The 20,535-nt window shown below is 54.2% G+C and overlaps 1 protein-coding gene across 2 annotated transcripts in view; it reads left to right on the plus strand.

The window, feature by feature from the left end:
* The first annotated feature begins 7,560 nt into the window (after nt 1–7,560).
* Nucleotides 7,561–20,535, plus strand: part of BLACAT1 (BLACAT1 overlapping LEMD1 locus) — a 33,886-nt gene continuing 20,911 nt past the window's right edge. Inside the window, exon 1 of one of the 2 annotated variants that reach the window (XM_071817687.1) lies at nt 7,561–7,631. The gene's annotated coding sequence lies outside the window, so the exon portion shown is untranslated. Of the gene's footprint in view, nt 7,632–17,028; nt 17,266–20,535 lie in introns of those variants that run through there. The other variant, XM_065854820.2, reaches the window with a different exon arrangement.

A 20,535-nucleotide genomic window follows, 5' to 3' on the forward strand; every position in this document is an offset into this window, starting at 1 on the left:
TGCTGCTTGCCTCACAGCCTGTTAGCTATTTTCAGCCCAAATGAGGAATCCAACCTGGCTTTGGCTTCCCAAAACATTGATCTAGGCAGAAACTTCAGTGGGAAAGAGCGGGATGATAAAAGTGAGAATATTTCCAAAAAAGAGAGCCAAGAAAGGGTTGAAGCTGCAGTGCTGGATGTAAGCATGGTGGAGCACAGAGCAAAGCATCCCTGAGAGGGCAGGAATGGTGGGGATATGCCCAAGAAGGATGCTTGGATTAGCTGGGAGTGGAGTGGGCGCAGTCTCACCTTTTTGCATACGCTGACGCTTGTGCCAGCCAAACCTGCAGTGTCTGGGAGCAGCTCCGTCCCCCACAAGTCTATCGAGGCCTCTGGAGCTGATGTTCACCCCTCACTGCCTCCTACCCATGCTGACATTCCCCACCTCTGCTGTTATAATTAGGGAGCTGGAGCAGATGGCAGCAGAGTTAGCTGAGAGGAGGAAAATCTCATACACAGCTGCTACTTGCTGGGAGCAAGTCCTTCCCTCTTCGGCAAGACAGGAGGACGAAAGATCCCGTGATCAGAGGGTGAGCTGCCACCACAACATCCCCGAAAGACTCTGGGCTGGCCACGGGGTGGGAACCACAGTGTGGTCGGTGACAAGGCACCGGTGGCACCGCAGCAGTGCCAGGCTCTGTGCCACTCAGCATCACCAGCGTTATGGAAACCTGCACCTGAGTGCAACACCACTCCAGTCATCTGCCTCCACCACAAACATTTACACGCTGTTCTGTGCTGCTTGGGCAAAACCAAAACTGGCTGGAGCTTGCAGGGCAGACAAGGACCTTGTCCTCTCCTTCCCAGCGAGCAAACATACGTGCAGCAGCAGCAAAGGTTGTGATGGGCAGAGAGAAATTCTGACAAGTGACACTGGGTGGCAAAGCCTTGCAGGGCAGCCCAGGGGTGACCCACAGCACTGTGCTGCAGGCTGTGCAGCTAGGGGAGATGGGGGACGTGGGGTGCGTGGGGGCATGGGCTGCCCTTCTCCCAAGGGAAGGGGTCTTGGTGCATCCCAGAACTTGTTTTAACTGGTACTGAGGCATCTGCCCAGGAGAAAACCAGCAGTGGGCTGGTGGCACACAGCTCCCTGCAAGGCTGTCTCTGGGGGGAATCTACAGCACAAGCCTCTTCCCAGCTGAACGCGCCCATTATTTCACTGGTGCGGCAATTCCCCAGCCGGTAAGTGCTCTGATGGCACGTTGAGTCTCCTCTTCTGCTCACATGCTGCAAACCTGCTGCAAACACAGCCTGAAATCATCTTCCCTGACAGGCTGCAGAGGAACTCTCCTGCTGGCTTCTTCTGCCTGGAAGAGGCTCAAGATTCCTTTTGACAGATGCTGAGTGCTCTGTGCATGAGGCAGCTGCATCGTACCACGCTGCATAGGTCTCAGCCTGATCCTGCCCTCGGTTGGTCCAGTTTTGTGGGTGTTGAGCCCCCACAGTGCAGGGAAATCCCTGGTGACTGCGCAGCACACATGGGAGCCTGAGCTTTTCACCTCAACATCCAAACCGCAGCATCCAAGGGCTCCTGGAGCTGCTTGTAGCTGGAGGGAAACACTGTCTTTGTGGTCATTTCTGTTATAACTCTGGGCTGGATCAGGAGGCCATGCCATCACGTACCATCCCCGTGTATCAAATAGCTTGTCCAGAAGCCTTTCCAAATCCTGAAGCTCAGGAAAAGGGCTCTGGAGGCTCATCCAGTCATGGTGCTTCATAGAATCCAGGCGCTCTGAACCAGGGCAGGATGCACTGGGGCTGGAGGCTGCACTTGCTCGTCTCAAGCTCCGCAATACAGGCAAAGAAACCACCTCTCCCAAATGCAGCACTGAGCCACCGTCTGCCAGCACAGGGCTTCCTTAGGCCAGTCCCTGATGTCGCTACTTTTGACTAATAAGGCACTTCTGAGGAAATACAGGTTTAATGAAGAACTGTTCTGGATAAAGCTGCTCTCCTGTTGTTGTGTCTCAGATTAAATCCATTAGCACCACCACCGAGGTCTGCATTTGCAGATGCTGAGGCTGATCCTCCTCGTTCTCACGCTGATTCAAATCAGGAATAAATAAAGTCCATCAAGCTCCTTGAATGTACAACCGAGAGTGAAGGAAAATACCAGTTCTGTCAGCCAGCATCCAGCCTTCACTCTCTTGGTTTAGTGCTACTCAAAAGCCTCTTGGGTATAACCAACTTATTTTTAGCTGTTTACTTATTAAACAAGCACAAGGGAAGGGTAAACGTCAAGGCATTTTTGCATACCAAGCTGGACTCTGCACAGTTATTCTGTCACATATAGGGATGCCGGACCAAATTACCTCTCTGCTCTGGAGCTGGGGGTGGAGCAGGGCCAGCCAAGGAATGTGGATCCTGCCTAGAAGCCGGTAATCCATGCTGCAAACATCTGGAAGCCAAACACCTCCTGACCATAGGATCATCTGTCAAACGAGCACAGCACTCATTTAGCCGCCTGTATATATGATCTCCTCCTGGGTTTTGCCATGTTTAACCCCTTCACACCTAAAGCTAACAAGGAAATTCCCAACTCACAAGACTTGAAAGGACTTTCTTACGGTCAATAGCACCAAACAGAGCACAAGTGTGGTGGGAGTGATTGAGGGACCTGGGGGTTTCAGCTGGAGAACAGGGCTGAGGGGAGACCTCCTGATCTCTGAACTGCCTGAAAGGAGCTTGGAGCATGGAGGGTCTTGGTCTCTTCTCCCAAGTAGCAAGTGATGGGACAAGAGGAAACGGCCTCAAGTTGTGCCAGGGAAGGTTTAGATTGAATATGAGGAGAAAATTCTTCCTGGAAAGGGCTGTGGGGCGTTGGAACAGGCTGCCCAGGGCAGTGCTGGAGTCACCATCCCTGGAGGGGTTTGAAAGGTGTTTAGATGAGGTTCTTAGGGACATGGTTTAGTGCTAGAGTTGGGTTATCGTTGGACTTGTTGATCCTGAGGGTCTCTTCCAGCTGAAATGATTCTACGGTTCTAAACGGGAGCCTCCACAACAGAGGCAAATCTCATGCTATTTCACTTCTGCTAAGTCTTTTATCCTCTCCATGCATTGCTTATAAAAATATTTCAGCCAAACATGTGCTTTTGGTTTTGCCACAGGGTTTTTGCACAGGTTGATGGCCATAAGGAATGGCAATTAGGGGGGTTCTGTCCCCAGACCCTGGCCGACAGCAGCTGGGAAAGCACCAGCCGGCATCTCCCAAGGGCTGAGAAAACCTCCCAGCAGGTTCGTGCTGGTGATTCCAGGACCAGGAGAGATAAGGCACAGCTGATCAGCCGTGACTCAGCACCCCAAGCCCGTCTCAAGCATGAGGAACAAGGGCTGAGCGTGACACCGTGCCAAGTGCCAAACCCTGCTCCTGCCTGGGTTACCTGGCCCTCCCAAGCTGGCAGAGGCTGCTACAAACTCAGGTGTCCAGGGATTCTGTTTAGAGGAGGAAAAAAGTGGAACCTTGTCACTTCTCCAGCATCTGGGATCCAGAAGTTCTACACGAGTGACTACCGGGCGTGGGGTGTCCAGAGCACGGAGCACAGCCCCATGCAGCGTGTCCTCCTGCATTTCTGCCTCTGAAGAACAGAATACAAGATATTTTCCTCCGGTTTGTGGGCAGCTACCATCATGACCAGTTGCAGGAGCCTTTTCCTGGAGAAGGAGCTTTTACCCTTGTGACCTGTGCCACTGTTTGATCCCTTCTCAGCTCTTTTCTCCACCCTCCAACTTCTTGGCTGTCTTGTCCCTCCTGCTGCAGCCAGAGGAAGGTTCCCCCAGCAAAGCTCCCAAGGATTCGCAGGAGTTTGTGGAAAATGCTTCCACCTGGTGGTTCTCAGCAGAAACGACCGGCTGGGACACGCCAGGCTGCTCCCACACAGCCCAGCTGAGACCCGCTGAAATAAAACCATTCCACCTTCTCTGCTTCACCCAGACCGAACGGGGGCACACAGGGACCAGAACTGGAGCATCCCACGGGATCCACACGGACTTCTCCAGGGCTGCGGGGTTAAAACAGCCCACGTGCTGTTAACTCACATCTGGAATATTGTGTCCAGTTGTGGCCCCTCAGCTCCAGAAGGACAGGGAACTGCTGGAGAGAGTCCAGCGCAGCCACCAAGATGCTGAAGGGAGTGGAGCATCTCCCGTGTGAGGAAAGGCTGAGGGAGCTGGGGCTCTGGAGCTGGAGAAGAGGAGACTGAGGGGGGACTCATTCCTGGGGACCAATATGGAAAGGGGCAGTGTCAGGAGGATGGAGCCAGGCTCTTCTGGGTGACAACCAGTGACAGGACAAGGGGCAATGGGTGCAAACTGGAACATAAGAGGTTCCATTTAAATATGAGAAGCAACTTGTTCCTGGTGAGGGTGTCAGAGCCTGGCCCAGGCTGCCCAGGGAGGTTGTGGAGTCTCCTTCTCTGCAGACATTCAAACCCGCCTGGACCCCTTCCTGTGGAACCTCAGCTGGGTGTTCCTGCTCCGTGGGGGGATTGCACTGGATGAGCTTTCCAGGTCCCTTCCAACCCTGACATTCTGGGATTCTACGAAAACACAGTGTCCACAGACACAGACACACATGCAGAAGCTCAACCTGGGGTGTTGGAGCTGCCGCACCCGTTCTGCTGGGGAACAGCATCGCCGTTCCTGGTATCCCTTCAAAATCTACCTGTGCAGGCAGGTGAGAGGTGGAAGGAGTGAAAAAACCTGGAACACATGGTGTTAAGTGCTGAGCACCTTGTGACATTCAGGGCTTCATCGTGCAATTTCCCCTGGCCTGTGGCGAATGCTGCAGGGATTGCAGATCACATCCCTGTCATCCCTGTCCTGCTTCTGCCACTAACACTGTCTGAATCGCTGGGCAAGTCACTTCTGCTCCACCACGGGAGCTACCGGGGCTTTAATGCTCCAGGAAAAAACATCAGCTTGCACAAAGATTTCCCGCTAGGACACGGAGGTTTCGGGTGGTTATTGCACAGGGTCAGGGTGGCACATCTGCAGTTTTCATCTGGGCCGCAGCTGTTACACTTCACATTCAATGTTTTTTAAGACAAACAATCCCTCTCTTGCAATTCTCAGGCAACATCTCATTTCCCCCTCTCGTCCTGCTGCTCGCTGGTGGGTGGATTTTGGAAAAATCCTCCAAAATTTGTCAGTGCTTCCCCACACACGCTGCTGCAGGAACCAGGTGGCACTTTGTAAGAACCCTGGGGTTTAGGGCAGCTGTTTCTCACTGGAATATCCCCAAGGATGGCCAACTATCCCTCATTTCTGCCCTCTGTGTGGCTCAGCGAGCGCCATAGCAATCCGCGTCAAGATGCGTATTTTAGCGGATGTAACCACTCTTTTAGAAGCAGTTTTCACAACATGAACTACAGCTGAGCTGCTGCTCTCCTGGAGCTTGCTGGTCTGTAAAACTCCTGCTGGGGATGCATTGTTTGTCCGACTGCAAACACGGTCTGACTGTATTACTCATCGCTTGAGTATCAGATTTCTTGCCCAATGCTCTTAGTCCAAGCACTGTGCTAATATATATCACCCCTCACCAGCAGTATCAGAAGTGCCCGTTTGCCAGCAGCTTTGCCTGTTCTTGGAGTTTTGTCTCTAGCTGGGACATCAAGGTGTTCAGCTCCAGCCAGCAGTGTCCCAGGTCCAGAGGTGCTGCCAAAATCTTCCTCCTGTGCATCAGACAAATAGCAAAGTCCTCATAAAAATTCTTTCTGGAAAGGGCTGTGGGGCATTGGAACAGGCTGCCCAGGGCAGTGCTGGAGTCACCATCCCTGGAGGGGTTTAAAGTGTGTTCAGACAAGGTTCTTAGGGACATGGTTTAGTGCTGGAGCTGGGTTATGGTTGGACTTATTGATCCTGAGGGTCTCTTCCAACTGAAATGATTCTGTGATTTCCCACGCAGCTAATGGGATGCTCCTTATGGTCCACCGAAGAACAAAACAAACAGAAGGGTTTCCCCAATGGCACGTGCTGCCCTAACGATTCCCTCTTTGCCTGATCAAAGGTGAACAATTCAGCGTTTGCTTAGCACGAGCGAGACTCGGCTTTGTCTTCCAACAGCAGCAGCGTAAAGTGATTACATTTTCAGCAGTTTCGGCTTTTGTTATAAAAACAAAGTCCATGAAGACGGCAAATCCATTTGCCATGCTCCTTATGTGCAAAACGCAACACGATTGTTCCTTCCAACGCCAACGAGAGGACCGGAGTGCCGTGGTGAGATGACAGAGCTGAACGAGAGGTGAAAACACCTGCACATCCCCACCGAGGCAACAGCTGCTTCCCCACAACCCTTCATCCACCACAACCCACCGGTGAGGGGCTGGGCTGCCCCTGCGCCCAGGACCACATGCAGAAGCCTTGATATGAGACGGATTTAAAGCAGTGACATTCCTGCTGTCGCAGCCAACACTGCACATATTAGAAACCTTTCAGCAGAAGAGACAAGCAGGCTGATCATTGCCCATTTATGCTCAAACACACAATCCCCAGCCCTCAGTCTGAACAGGCTGCCGAGTGAGAGCTGCTCCCAGGAGGAGACGGTAATTAATGCAGAAGAGTGAACAAACCTGTGGCTGATCTGCAAGCACAATATATGTTGTTGGAAATGGTGTCTGTTACCCAAGAGACACAGCGCAGCTTCTGCTAACCATGCAGGGATTTGTCAAAGGAGTGGACTAATTTCTCATGTTATTAAGGACCTCAAATTTCACAAGAAAAGTGGCTGGGCTTGCAGAGGAAGCTTTCCCAGCAGGACCCAAGTGAAACTCAGTGACTCCACCTGTGTTTGCTGAGAGAGCAGCCCTGCAGAAAAGCTGGGTTCTCACCTTGCCACTGATTTAAACGTTCAGCTATTTCACTTGGCAAGATCAGCACAGGGCTGACATGTTACAGGTAGGCAGGGTTGGGAAAAGGATTATAGCCGGGCTTCTTTTCCCAGCAACACATCTCACCTGTCAATGTGGGGAGAGGCAGCTTGAAAGGCAGGACACTGATCTCACTGTCCTGGCTGGGGCTCAGAGGAAGAGCTTCCCCGTTAATGAGAAGGACGCGGGGAGCGGCGGGGTCGGGAAGTGCTTTGTGCAGCCCATACGGACACTTGGCACGTCAGGATCTACCGGGGGTTAATCAAAGGCCTGCGAAAGCGCAGCGAGAAACCTGCCAGTCGCCATACGAACCGCCGTCCCGAGGAAATTAAAAATCACGCGCCATATGCTGCCCGGCACGGGGCATCACGGGCAGCATCTGCATCTGCCCCACTGGCCCTGGTGCGGGGGTTCAGCACCCCACAATAACTCGCCTCCTTCCCATCACGGAGCGAGAAGGATGGTGATGGGGAAATAAGGGGAACCGAGGGTAAGGATGACACATGTGGAGCCCAACCCAGTGGCAGAGCAGCCGGAGAGACGGAGCCAATAGCTGCTTTTCATGCTCAGTGAGTCCGTCCACCTCCACCCCCCTCGAGTCCTTAAGTTGCAGCTTTTAACTACCTCGGTGTTCAAAGAGAACATGATGCTCAGCGTGAACAGAAGGAAGAGCCTGCTGACAGGTAGCCAGCATGGACACTGATCCCGGCAGGGCCGGCTGCTGAGCGAGGTACGTGCCTTCCAGGGCAGGGATCCCAGAGCAATCACATTTGGGATGCAAACTCCGAGCAGACTTTGAATTTTCCAGCAGGGGGAAGATGGAAATCTGGCTCCCTCGAAATGATTCATCCCCCCACTTCCCACCATTGCTGCATCCTCGCCCCATCCTTCCCAGCACCGCACGCTTTGCTGCAGTCTCTCCATCTGGGTGCTTTAATGTTGGGCGTCTCAGTGTTCCCACAGGTGCTGGAGTTGGGAGCGGAGGCTGAGCAAGAACTGGGGAGAGCGGGTGGGGTGATGGACCCGGGGTGCTGGGTCCCAGAGGCTGAGCAGGGATTGCGGCGGGTAAGACCCGTCCTTGGGGAGCCGGGCTCTGCCCTGCTCAGCACGTGGATGCTCGGGTGCAACCAGGGTGCTCACCCAAACGGGTGCCTTTCCCCCAACAGGCGCCCGGTGCTCACAGGAGGGTGGAAGGAAGGGGATGGAGGGGAGGCAGTGAAGCGGGGACATTGGCAGAGTTGGGATCCCCCCTTCCAGGGCTTTATGCTCAAAGAGGACTCCGAGCCAGCACTGTGATCTTGTCACCTAATGTCCCTGTCCTGACCAGGCAGTGGTTTGGGGAGAGGGGAGAAGAGAGGCCTGACTGAAGGATGCCTCTTGGATGTACTATTGCAGGTCCTGCGAGCCCGGGCTGCTGTTTGCTGTGTTGGGGAGACCTTCTCCTTTTGTCTGGGGGGTACCTGACACGCTGCTTGGCTACTGCAGCTGATGTGTCCCCAACAAACGTTTGGTGGCACCTTTCTGGGGAGGCAGAGTGAGATGGAGGTGACACCGATGTGGCAAAATCCCTTGTCTGGCGGTAGAAGAAAGCGACTCCTTCCTCATTGCTGTGTGCGAGGTGTTCAGGACTTGCTGCCCCAGGTTTTCGGTGTAATTTCGCCTCAGATTTATAATCACGGAGCTGTTTTCTCAGGCACGTCAAGGAGAATTAAAAAGGGGGAGTTGCGGGGATCCCCCAACCAGGACCAGCAGGATCTGGGTAGAGTGAAAGAACTTTTGTGGTCTTGAGAAGAAAGCAGGTGGCACGTGTGTCAGATGAACCTGGTTTTGGTCTGTCCCATCCTGGGGACGGGCACAGAGCTGTGTGCTGGGACCAGGGCTGCTCTCAGCCACTGCCTCTGTTTGCCTTTTCCACCCTCCCCAATACTGATTTCTGTGGCTGTACTGGGATAAATATCACCTAACAAACCTTTACTGGAGATGATGCCATCAGGTGGCGCTTGGGAATAGGCAGCGTCGCTGTGGGAGTCCGGAGAGCAAACACTTGTTGCCGCACAGGGAAGCGGGGCAACCGTGGCACTCGGAGCCACTGGCCACCAAGCCCACACTGCTTGCCCTGCCCAGGGCTGGGAGGTGACGGGGAAAGGGAGCAAAGACTTTGTGCCGGCGCTGGGCGGGATGTGCAGAGCAATCGTGGCTGCGGAGAAGGGAGGAGAAGTGTGAAAAGCTTTTTTTTCTCAGCTCTGGCACCGAAAAGCATGATTTTAATTATAGACTTCCTTCAGATTTAGGCTTGTCTCGCATGTAACTTCAGCCTTGTGACCTCCTCGGCAGGTTCTGCTTGCACAAGCGGCTCCGTGCACGCGGTGTGACTCTGGTCTCTAAAGGGAGAAGTTTCTGTGCAGTCTGGAGAGCTTTTGTAGGCTTGGAGACACTTTTCTGGTCAGCCAGATGCAGAACAGAATGTACAGAAACCTTTTAGTCCTGATAAACGTGCTGCTCCTGGAGAAGGGGCCGCCCCAACCCTGGAACCCCCAGAACTAAACCTGCGGCTGGGCTGATCCAAACGGCCAGAGCAGAGCTGGGCTTGGGCAACCACCCGTCCCAGGGCACACAGTGACGGTCCCCATGAGGGGCTGTGTCCCTTGCAAAGCCCCCGAGGCCTGGCTGGGCTGTGGGAGCAGACAGCAAGGTGCAGATTTACACCCTGTCCCATGCGCCACCTCCCTGCACCAAGGGGGAGAATCAGCCCCGGTGCTTGGGGACAGCGGCTGGGTGACAACCGGGGCCACATGCCAGGCTGGCTTTCTCTGCAGGGTGCTGCTCACCCTGTTCTGGGTCAGGGAGGGGTTGTCACCCCCAGGGCAGACACAGCCCGGAGCACAGCACAGCCCTCCTACCCTCAAGAATAACTCTGACTTCAAAGTCAAGGCATGCTTGAGAGGACAAAGAGAAGCATTGTAGCTCACAATGCTTCGGGACATTACTGGGCACGTTTTCCTTCCTCCACTACTTATTTTTTCTTCTAGGTGTACTTTGTAATATTTGCACAGACAAAGTTTTGATTCTAGACCTTCTTGAAACGATTCAGAGAAATTAAATCCTACTTGGATACTATCACTTTATGGGAAACTCAAAAGTTTCATTGCCTTGTTATTTGTTTAGTTACTGATGACTCAAATGAGCTTTCATTTGGTGTGTGTCCTAGCATGCTACCATGCAGCATAAAGAAACCTTGGATCTAATCTACTAATAATCAGAACCACCTAAATGTCAACCTATAGGCATGTGTTTATCAATTGAAAAAACCCAAGACATTAATTTATGTGGCATGTGGCAGTAAAAGTATGGAGGGAGGCAAACAAAGAGGGATCAGAGGTGCTGAGTTAAGTGGCAAATGGGAACTTTATTTATATAACCGAAGATAAAAATACTATATTTCAAAGCAATAATTCATGACTGAAGGTTCACTGATTATTTGGAAGTTAGACAGAACAAAGCAAGAAGCTATCTTCAAAGGTATCTTAGAAGTCCAAGCTTGGGACGTTTTCAGAGATCCCAAATGCAAGCATTTGTACAGCCTAGCTTAAGTGTAGACAGACAGAAGCTGAGGAAGAAAAGAGCTGCTCAAACTGGAGTAAGCACATCCACATGGGGGTTTGTATCCACTAAACCAGATCCAACGCAGCTTCCACTTGGAGGCGTGAAAAATCGCAGGCACAGTCCCAGCTCAGAGGCTGCATGAGACAGCGGGGACCTGAGGGGCTTCCCAGCACCTTTTGGTGATCTCAGTGTGGTGCGAAACGCGGGGCAAAGCCGGCTGGCTCGGGCAGGGCTGGTTGTGTCACCAGGCAGCGCGTCCCACGGGTGCCAGGCGGCTGGTGGCATCGCCCGGCTCTCCGTGGAGCGCGAGGTTCCCAGCAGCGGCCCCGGTTCCAGCGCGAGGGAGCACGTCCCCTGTTAATCAGCATTTAATTAAAGGACATGCTGACATTTGGAAATCAGAAACAACTCTCCTGTGTGGGCTGCCTTCTCTCTGCTGCTCGCCTCTTCTCTGATTCACTCCCTGACATTTTGCCAGATTAGGATGTGACTCTCTCTCTCACTCCTTCTTTAGAGAATTAAATTGAAAAGGAGATGCAAAGCCACCGCTGCTCCCGAAGGAGACGTTGTAAGGGATGGGATTTCACTGGGGAAAACTCCCACTATTACCGGCACTACATTGGTGTCCTACAAAGATGCTGCCCGTGGGACAGACCCGCAGGGATGCTGAGCCATGAGGTGCTCACCCACCCCGTGTCACCCCCCGCAGCAGTGTCCCCTGTCCCGGGGTCCCTTTCCTGCCCTGGGGATGGGAATGGGGGGCATGATCCCTCTCCCCATCCCTCACCCCTCGCATTCCCTGAGCCGTAGCCCAGCAGCATCCCGCCCACACCGAGGTGCCCCCCGCCTCCCGCACCTTCTGCTGCTCTTGAAACCGGGCCAGCGATTCTGTTTATCTGTTAGCCCATGCCAGAGCTGGTAAAATGCAAACAGCACTGAGGGATGGGGGAGGAGGAGGGGTAGTGGGGGGGAACCCTCACCGTTCGCTTCCCCTTGGCTGCTCATTTCAACCTTCTTTCAAGCAGAAATTACTCACATTAATCAAGAGTGAGAATGTGTTTGCAGCCCTGCAGATTTGGCAGCGCGGAATCAAATTCCATCAGTAACAGCAGGAGGACGGGAGCCTGTATCTCTGCTGCGCGCTGCCTAATAGAGCCATTGCCAGAGGAAATTGGATCTGAGAGCTCCCCTAAATTAATCTACCCTTTAAGAAAAAAATGCCAGGAGATCTGCATGACAAATGAGCGTTTGCAACGAAAACCGATGCAAACAGCGCATCGGATCAGGATGGATCTGCCCCTTGGCCAACATCTGCATGGGAAGAGGAACAACCCCAAAGAGTGTGGTGTCCCCTGTGGCCAGGGCATGGGGTTGGCAGAGGAGCCCCGAGGGGCAATCTGGGCCACGAGAGCTGTTGGGACAAGGGGATGGGTATGATACGATCGCTGCCACTCGGCTGCTGCAATAACCTGCAGGTGGGAGAGGGGCAGAGGCACCGAGCTGCCTCCATCCCCTGCCTGCAAGCGCAGCCGTGGCTGCAGAACCCCCACAGGACGGAGCCGGGGCAGGAGCTGCCGTGGGGCAGTACCGGGTGCTGCCGTGTCACTCCTGCCATCATCACGCTGGGGCAGGTGGAGGCTCCCGGGGTTCTGGCTGGCGCCGCGGAGCCGGGGCGCAGGTGCCGCAGCTCGCTCTGCTCTAATAGAGCTGCTGCTGCTCCAAGGTGATTGCTACTTTATTGGCTTATTTTTAGCCACGCAGCCGGGCTGAGAGGAAGATGGATGAGGCTTGTCTTGAGTGAGACTTTTGTTTGCAGCAGGAACCAGGGCATGGGGCGAATGCTTTGTAAACTGCCTTGAGAAGAGCCGGGGTGAAGCTCCTCAGTGCAGAGCAGGGAGTTCCTCGGGCTCTTGCCCCGGGACGGGTCCATAGGGTGGGCACGGACCGGGCTGTGCAAGGGACGAGTTGGTGCAGGATGCCTGCTGGGCGCTTACCTCCAATGAGTTTGCTTGCAGCATCCCCCAGGACAATCCAAACACCCATGTGGTGCTCAGGGTCTTGTCTGCCCTGAGGGTCCCGCATCCCAGGGGTTGGCGTTTCTCGGGAACAATCGGACAGCGGGAATGGGAAGAGCTGATCCCTGCAGCTGGTCCAGGCAGCGCTGGTCGGGTGAACCCCACTGCATTTCACACTGTGTGTCCCCTGCACCTCTCCATCATTTTTCAACCGTGGACAATTGAAAAGCCTTGACGTGTTTACTCTCAGCAGCACCTGGTGATTGAATCTTGCCCTTTATTTCCTGGGTTTATTAGCTCCCTGCTCCTGTATGTGTGGACTGAGCAAGGCCAGGCGGTGATGAGACAAAGAGCGTTTCCAGTGCTGCCTTGGGATTACTGGGAGTTTGCAGCAGGGAAAAGCTGGGCTGGGTGCATTGGGCACAAGGGAGGCGCTGGGTGCTGAGCAGCTTGGCCAGGCTGGTCCAAAGTGCCTTGAGGAGCCAGGCAATGTCCATAGCACAACACTTTGGAGGAACGTCCCTGCTCTGTGCACGGGCTCTGGGACACTGCGTGTGAGTCACGTTTGCAATCTGAGTGGGGTTGTGTGATTGCAACTGGGCAAATAAGGCTTTCCATGGTGATTTTTGCTCCTTGAATAGATGTACTTATGTAGGATTTTGTTGCAGGAGGTCTGTTCAGTTGTCTACAGATAATAAGCAGCCAGGTCTCAGGATATTACAACAAGGGGAAAGCAAAATACCTGGGCAACCAGATAAGAAAGAATGTGAACTTGTTTTAGGATTCATCCAGCATGTGTAGACAGTGTGTGGCAATAATTTTGTGTCTCTGCCTCCTTGCACCATGGGGACCTGTGCTGCCTGGGGAGCAGAGCCTGGTTGTGCCAGCACATGTGTGACACACACCCCATATGGCACACAACCTGGTGTGACACACAACCCAGTGCAACACACAACCCAGTGTGCCACACAACCCCATATGGCACACAACCCCGTGTGACACACAACCCCGTGTGACACACAACCCGGTGTGACACACAACCTGGTGTGCCCGGCGCCTGCCCTGGCTGCTACCGGCACAGTGGGAGCTGCAGCCAGCGCAGCCGTGGGGAATATTGATTAGTTTTCCAGTGGAACCTGACAGAGCCTATTCTGGTGATGTAATGAAGACGGATGATCCCGTCCCCTCACCACGGTGCTTTGGGGAAGGGCAAAATGATTCGCTGCCTCCTGGAGGGATGCTCCGCGCTCCTCCATGCCTCGCTCCTGTACCTCGTCTAATTTCCACCTTGCACGCTGTTTTTTTTCTCATTTTTTTTCTGCTTTCCACCCTTCTGGTTCTCTGCCTCCTCTTGTCCATCTCAGCGGGCACAGGGAGGTGGATGTGGCGCTTGTGCCTGGTCCAGACTATTTGGGGTGCAGAGCTCACTGCTGGGATGAGCTAGGGGAGGACTGGCTGCAGATGCGGGCTGCCCGCGGTGGAAAGCTCTGCTGTTGGGACTCACAGAGCCATGATCCAGCCTCACACCACAGCTCATCTCTCGCTCCTCCTCTGCCGTCGGCCCCTGTTTCTTGTTCGGCACCTCTTGCCTTTGCTTCCCCGCTGAGTTCCCATCTCCACGTGCGTCTCCTCCTCAGGGCTGCTGCTTTTCCCTCCGTTGACCAGCAGTTGTGAATCCATCTTTACGGTAACACGCGGCTCAAGCATTCACATGCCAGAAGGCAGTTATGTACAGCCATAAAAATGATTTAAAATTTGCCAGGGCTTTAAAAGGGAATAAAAAAAAAAAATAGAAAGCTAATATGTTATCAGGTCTTTATTTCTCTTGTAGCTTTAACTCTTTAGGATTCGCGTTTTCAGGCTTTTCTCAACAAGTAACACAGTTGGAAATGTTAAAGCATTTTTATATAAGAGCTGAGAATCCTCCAGAATGTCAGGGCTGCTGGAAGGAAACAAAATACCAACCTCTGTAATGCAGGAGGTACAATCTCCAGAGCTGCCGCCACCCTCCACAAAGTAACCATCTCCTGTATCTTCAGAAACCTAACGAGTCTCATTGAATCTTCCATCAGCTCCAAACCGCATCGCTTCACAGACCTGAGGTTCAGAGGTATCTGTCCCCACACAGGGATGATGCCCAGGGGCTCCCTCGCGTCCACCTCAGGCAAAACCCAGTCCTGGAGGGAGGATTTCCAGGGATGCAGAGCCCTGGGGATTAATTGCAGCTTCTGGTTGAAAACTTTGAGCCTGTTTTGGGGTAGGATCCATGGCATTGCCCTCAATGCCCCATGCACCATCCAGCCGAGTTCTTTGAGGTGATAAATCAATTCCTGTAAAACCAGGGAGGAAATGGTCCTGTAGCAAACACGTGGTGCCTTTCCAGCCTCGTGAGTCCCCTTGGATATTCACGGCAGAGTAATTACTCTTTTTCTCAGCTAAGGGAATTCATCTCACAAATGGTGCAACTCCACCACGAGCAGAGAGCTGGCCACAGCGCTGCGGAGGAGAGGAAACCACGGTCCTCATGATTTTGAAGAAAATACATCCAAAAATAAGTCACTCCAGGTACCTGCCTGGCTGTTCCTGGACGCAAACTTGCTACGAACACAACGATGAACCTTATTGTGGTCTGCAGTCCTTTCACTGGCCCTCCGCCAGCCCACTTTTGGGGTGACTTCAGCTTTGGAGGGCTGATGTGGGGCAAACCCCAAAGGCAAGGGGTTGGCAGCTGCCTTTTCCTCCTGCTCCCAGCTCACGACTTCAGCCGAACATCTGGCAAAGTTGCGCACCACGGGCAAAGCGAACATCGCTGCTTATGGCAGGCCGGGCTGACAGTTCCTGTGAGATCAACCCCGCGAGCATCATTTCTCGCTGATAGCTCGCTCACAAAGGCAAGAAATGGAAGCAAATCTTACATGACACATTTATTTTTGTCATCTATTTATTAGCTCAGAGCAAAAGTCCTGCTGCGCTGCATTGTGGGGATTATGCAAATGAGGGACATCAAGACAATTAAAAAGAAGCCCAAGTGAGCACAATGTCAGAGCTGAGCAGATGCTGAGGGACGGTGCAGCCTCCCCGGCCGCTCCTGGACCGCCTGCTCGGGCAGCCCCGTGCCCAGATCCAACGTGTCGTCCTGTCCAGATGCTCCTGCTCCTCCTCCGGCTTGTGCGGACAACCCAGCCGAGCAGGTCGTTAGGCCCATCAGTTAACGAGCTGCCCAACACACCTCCCAGAGTTCAGGCCTCCCATGGGGCTTTGTCTGCTGCCCCGTCCATCTTCAGGGGGAGGATGGTCAGACTGGACCCGCTGCATCTTCATCCCATTGCGGGCGCTCGCTGCTCACGCCAAAATTGATGGTTAGGCCAATCGCAGGCAGAATTCGGATTTAGAGGGATGCTGAGGAGCTACCCACAAGGCACAGAGCAGGGATGGTCCTTTTCCCCCTGCCAGGGACCTTCGGGGTCCCCACGGACAGCGGCCCAACGCCCAGCGTCCTGGCACAAGGGGACCTGGTGCGGGGTGAGGTGATGCCAAGCTCATGTTCGGAGGATCTGGCTCACTCCATGGGGCTGAAGCCTGGCTAAATCCCCACCAAATCCCCACCAAATCCCCCTTTGTTACACCGGCAGCTCAGGATTTACGAGAGCTAAAGTGGATGGGTAGCAATGAGCAGGGAAAATGTAAAAAAGGTCCCGAATCTGACTTTTCTTTGCTTCTGCAAACCCCAGAGGACTCGGGATGTGTGTTTGGCGATCTGGTCCTGTCTGAAGCCCTCTATTTTGAGACAGAGGTGAAGGGAGAGCTTAAGGCAGCTGAAGTGCATGTCGACAACTGCATCCAAGCGCAGCTCCTGCCCTGGTAGCTCCAAGAAGTGGAAAACCACTCTGTCCCAAAAGCCTGAGGAAGAGCACAGGCAGGCTGGAGCTCCGAGACACAGGAAGATGCAGGGAACAGCCAGGGAAACACGCTTCCATCCTCGCTCCCCTAATTGCGCTCATTAGGGAAGGAATGCTGCCTCTGATTTCGAGCTATACCAGCTACTTTTAATTTCCCTGCCTGCTGAAAGCACACACCGGAGCACTCGGGTTTGGTTTGTTGGTTTGGTTGGATTTTTTCATGGAAACTGGTATTTCTCCTCCCAGGTCAGAGGCTCTTTTGTGTCTGCCTGGCTGGGAGATGAGGCTGGGGACAAAGCAGGAGGGAGAAAACCAGAGAGAAAAGCGAGACGGGGAGAACCAGCGTCCCCAGCCGGGGTGGGGGGTTCGCGGGGGGCTGCACCCCGGGGGTACCGAGCATCGGCGGCGGGATGCGCGGGGAACGCGGAGCTAGCGGCGGGGATGCAGACGCGTGCGCGGCGCCGAGACCCAACGGCGAGAACGCGAGAGACGGGAGATAATTTATGCACTAACCTCAGATTGGGGTTGCGGGCGGCCGTCCCCAGCCGGCGTGGGAGGGACGGTGGCCTCTCCCCATCGCTCTTCCACCCGCCTCCTCCCACCCCGCCGCCACACACAGCCACACAATCCCTTTACAATTAGGAAGACACCTATTCAGCCCCGCTCCGGCATCGCTGGGCTTTTGTTCCTTCTCTTCTCTGCTGGCAAAGGCTCTTCGTCCCCTCCGCACGGCTGCGCGCGGCGCTCGGCGCTTCGTTAAGTTGCTTTTCATCATCTCCAGCGAAGAATCGCAGTCCCGCCGGAGTCCCGAGGATAATAACAAAAAAGGAGGGGGGAAAAAAAAGAAGTAAGACAGCATTTTTCTCTTTCTTTCTTTGTCTGAAGTCTGGCCGGGAGGAGTTTTGTGTGTGTGCGTGCGAGGCGGCGAAGAGCAGCGGGTGCTGGAGCTGGGGGTGCGATGGGCATCGGGAGGGAGCCCACGCCAACCGCACGCAGACACCTGCACCCGTCAGCCCGTGGTACTTGCGCTGCCACCCCCGGGACCGCGACGCTGCGGGCGGCCAGAAGCAGTTCAGCTCTTTATTGTGCGTGTCGAAAATGTGGTTGTGTGCGTGTGTGTGAATAGATGTATTTACAGCTGTTCACGCTGGGTCGTAGCTAATGCGTGGCATTTGCTTGCGGTGGTTATATTCTTGGTGATAGATACGTGATTAGCTGAAAATAATTCGCTGGGGTCTGGGTGAGAGTAATCACCAATGAGTCAAAATTCATCAATATATGAATATTTGTGAAGATGTATATATATATATTTGCGTGTGTTCACATGACTTATGTTGGCACACAATTACATGTAACACATTTTAACATACTTGTCAGCTAAATTACACATAAGCTCTTTAACTGTTGGATTGCAGTGTGAAGGGTGCACTTGTGTGAGTGTTCCTGCGTGTCAATATAAGTTTGTGTACATAGGTGATAAGTTTTCTGTCTTGCTCAGGTACCACCCATGTGAAGAGAGGGGCTGGTGTAGGACTGGGTCTGCCTGCGTGTGTGCAAACACTTTCTCATTGTTTGCAATGTGTATAAAACCCGTGCATCATCCCCCGATCCCAGACAAACTCCGCCTGGTGCAAAAGTCCCTTTTTCTTTCAGATGAGTGTGGACTGAAGGGCGAAGAGCAGGTTTGTTAGTGCTTGTGCCTTGCTGAACAGCTCTGGATCCTGTATGAAACCGGTGTGCTGGGCAGAGCTGGGTGTGCAATCCTTCCTCTGGCTGCAAACTTGCAGCTCCAGCCCCAGCGCTGCTATTTGGGAGCCTCTCTGGGTTCTCTCTGAATGAGCTAATCCCCAGCACAGCTCCGGGAAGCCGTGCGTGTATTAACCTGAACAGTGATGGCAGGGAGGGGAAGGGAAATTCATTACTCCGAGATAAGAATTGCCTTGATTTCGGTGTCATTATTACAGACGTGCTGGGCTACTGGAACCAAAGGGACTTTGGCGATGGGGTTCTGAGGGCTGACAGGGTCTGGGGGGACCAAACAGTTCCCAAGGGCTTGTGCAGTGATTTGGGGACCGGCGTACAGAAATGTGTGTGTGTGTGTGTGTGTGTGTGTGTGCAAGTGCCTGGGTGCGCTCGTCTGTCTGGACTGTGACAGCCCATTAAGGAGAATAATAATTGTTTTCTGCTGGAAGCTTCAGCGACAGCGAGGGGAGGGTGGCAGAGCCCCCCTTGGAGGAATGGGCTGGTGATGGCCGGAGGGACCCAAGGGATGTCCCCTCCTGGTGTCTGCAGACACCCGCATGTCCCCAGGGGGTGGTGACAGACCTTGAGCCAGGGGGCTGGGGGGACCAGGGCTGGGACGGCTCCAGGCAGGGAGAACAGGCTTGGGACACCTTCACACTGCACTTTTGGGGCTCACCATGGGGTTCATCCCTCAGGAGGGAGCGCTGGGACCCTGGTGCCCTGTCCAGCAGGGTGAGAAGTGGTGGAAAAATCTCCCAAGTGGCAAAAGAGACACTTTCCCCACCAGAATTTCTCCTCATGCTAATAGGTGTCACATTATGTCACGAGTCCCCGATGACTAGTCAGCAGAACGTGACAAATCGCTGGCAACAGTGAACAACAGGGCCAGAAGCAGACGAAACACAAATTATCTCACGTCTGCATCCCCTTGGACGTGACACAGAGGGTGCATTCGTGATGTTCCCCAAAACCCACCACCCCAGCTGTGCAAAGCTGCCTCCACGGGGCCGCCGTCCCCTTCCCAGGGGCTGATCCTTGTGTTTCATTCCAACCCCGTGTTTCCCACTCGCAGGGTGCGTTGTCCTCGAGCTGCCGAGGACGGCAGGGGACGGGGGTCACCCTGCGCTTGGCTTTCATGAGATCTTCCTCCCAGGGCTGCCAGCTCAGTGTGACCAAGGGGGACACCCCACACAGCCCAAAGCAAGAGTGAACTTGACCTCTGGGTGCCCAGACGTGGCTCACCAAACCACAGGAGGATGTGAAGAGCTGTGGGAGGCTTATCCACCCTCCTGCCTTGGACACGCACGGGCACACAAGGGCAGCTCCCACCTGGGTAGAGCATCGCCCCGTCCCCATTCCACCCCAGTCACCCCAGCTCTGGCTGATCCTCTCTAACCAGCAACAGAGAGCACAGCGTGGGACAGTGGTGTGTCCAAAGGAGGCTGTGATTCCTCTGGTTTTTGCCGGTGCAAATCCCGCTGTGCCAGCGAGGAAAAGGAGTCTCGGTGGGTTTGGGTGGTTAAACCCTCTTCAAACACAGCACGAAGCTGCGCTGTGAATTCCAGCTGGATGCTGGCGGCTGTCTCAGCTCCTGGCCTGGGAGGGAGCTGGGTCTGTGGCTTTATAGGAACTGTTTGAGCTTGTGGATGTGAGGGTGAAGCTACATGCAAAGGGGATTTGGGGTCTGGTCCCCAAGGGGAGGGGAAGGGCACCTTAGTGGGTTCGCTTCCCCCAGCACTGCCTGTTGTCGGTGGGTTCAGCCCTGATTTGTGATGGTGGGAGATAGGTTGACCTCTTTTCTTGCCAGGCTCATGACCAGGGTGATGTCCCTGAAGTCACTAGGGTCACCTGAGGCAGTCTGAGCCCAGGGTAGTGGCTCCCCAGGGAGTCGGAGGGGCCACACTGGTGTGTAGGTGATGGTTATCCTGCCTTCGCTTTCTACCCCTGGACGAAGTGCTCCCACAGGGCTCCTTCCTCTCCTTCCCCCTTTAATTCCTCCGCTTCTTTGTTCCCTCTGCTCTAGTTGCTCCCAATCGCTGAACCGTCCCCTGCAGCCCAACCATTTCCCTCTCCCTCCGTTACCACATCCAAGTTGCTGGAGGTTCCAGGGGAGCAGTGAGGGACCAGCAGCTTGGGCTGCATCCCCCCATATCCCCTGCATCCCCCATATCCCCTGCATCCCCCCATATCCCTGCATCCCCCCATCACCTGCATCCCCCCATATCCTCTGCATCCACCCCATATCTCCTGCATCCCCCCCATCCCCTGCATCCCCCCATCCCCTGCATCCCCCCATCCCCTGCATCCCCCCCATCCCCTGCATCTCTCCCCATCCCCTGCATCTCCCTCATCTCCTGCATCCCCCCCCATCCTC

Source organism: Patagioenas fasciata, chromosome 21 (genome assembly GCF_037038585.1).
Source record: "Patagioenas fasciata isolate bPatFas1 chromosome 21, bPatFas1.hap1, whole genome shotgun sequence".
Classification (NCBI taxonomy): Eukaryota; Metazoa; Chordata; class Aves; order Columbiformes; family Columbidae; genus Patagioenas; species Patagioenas fasciata.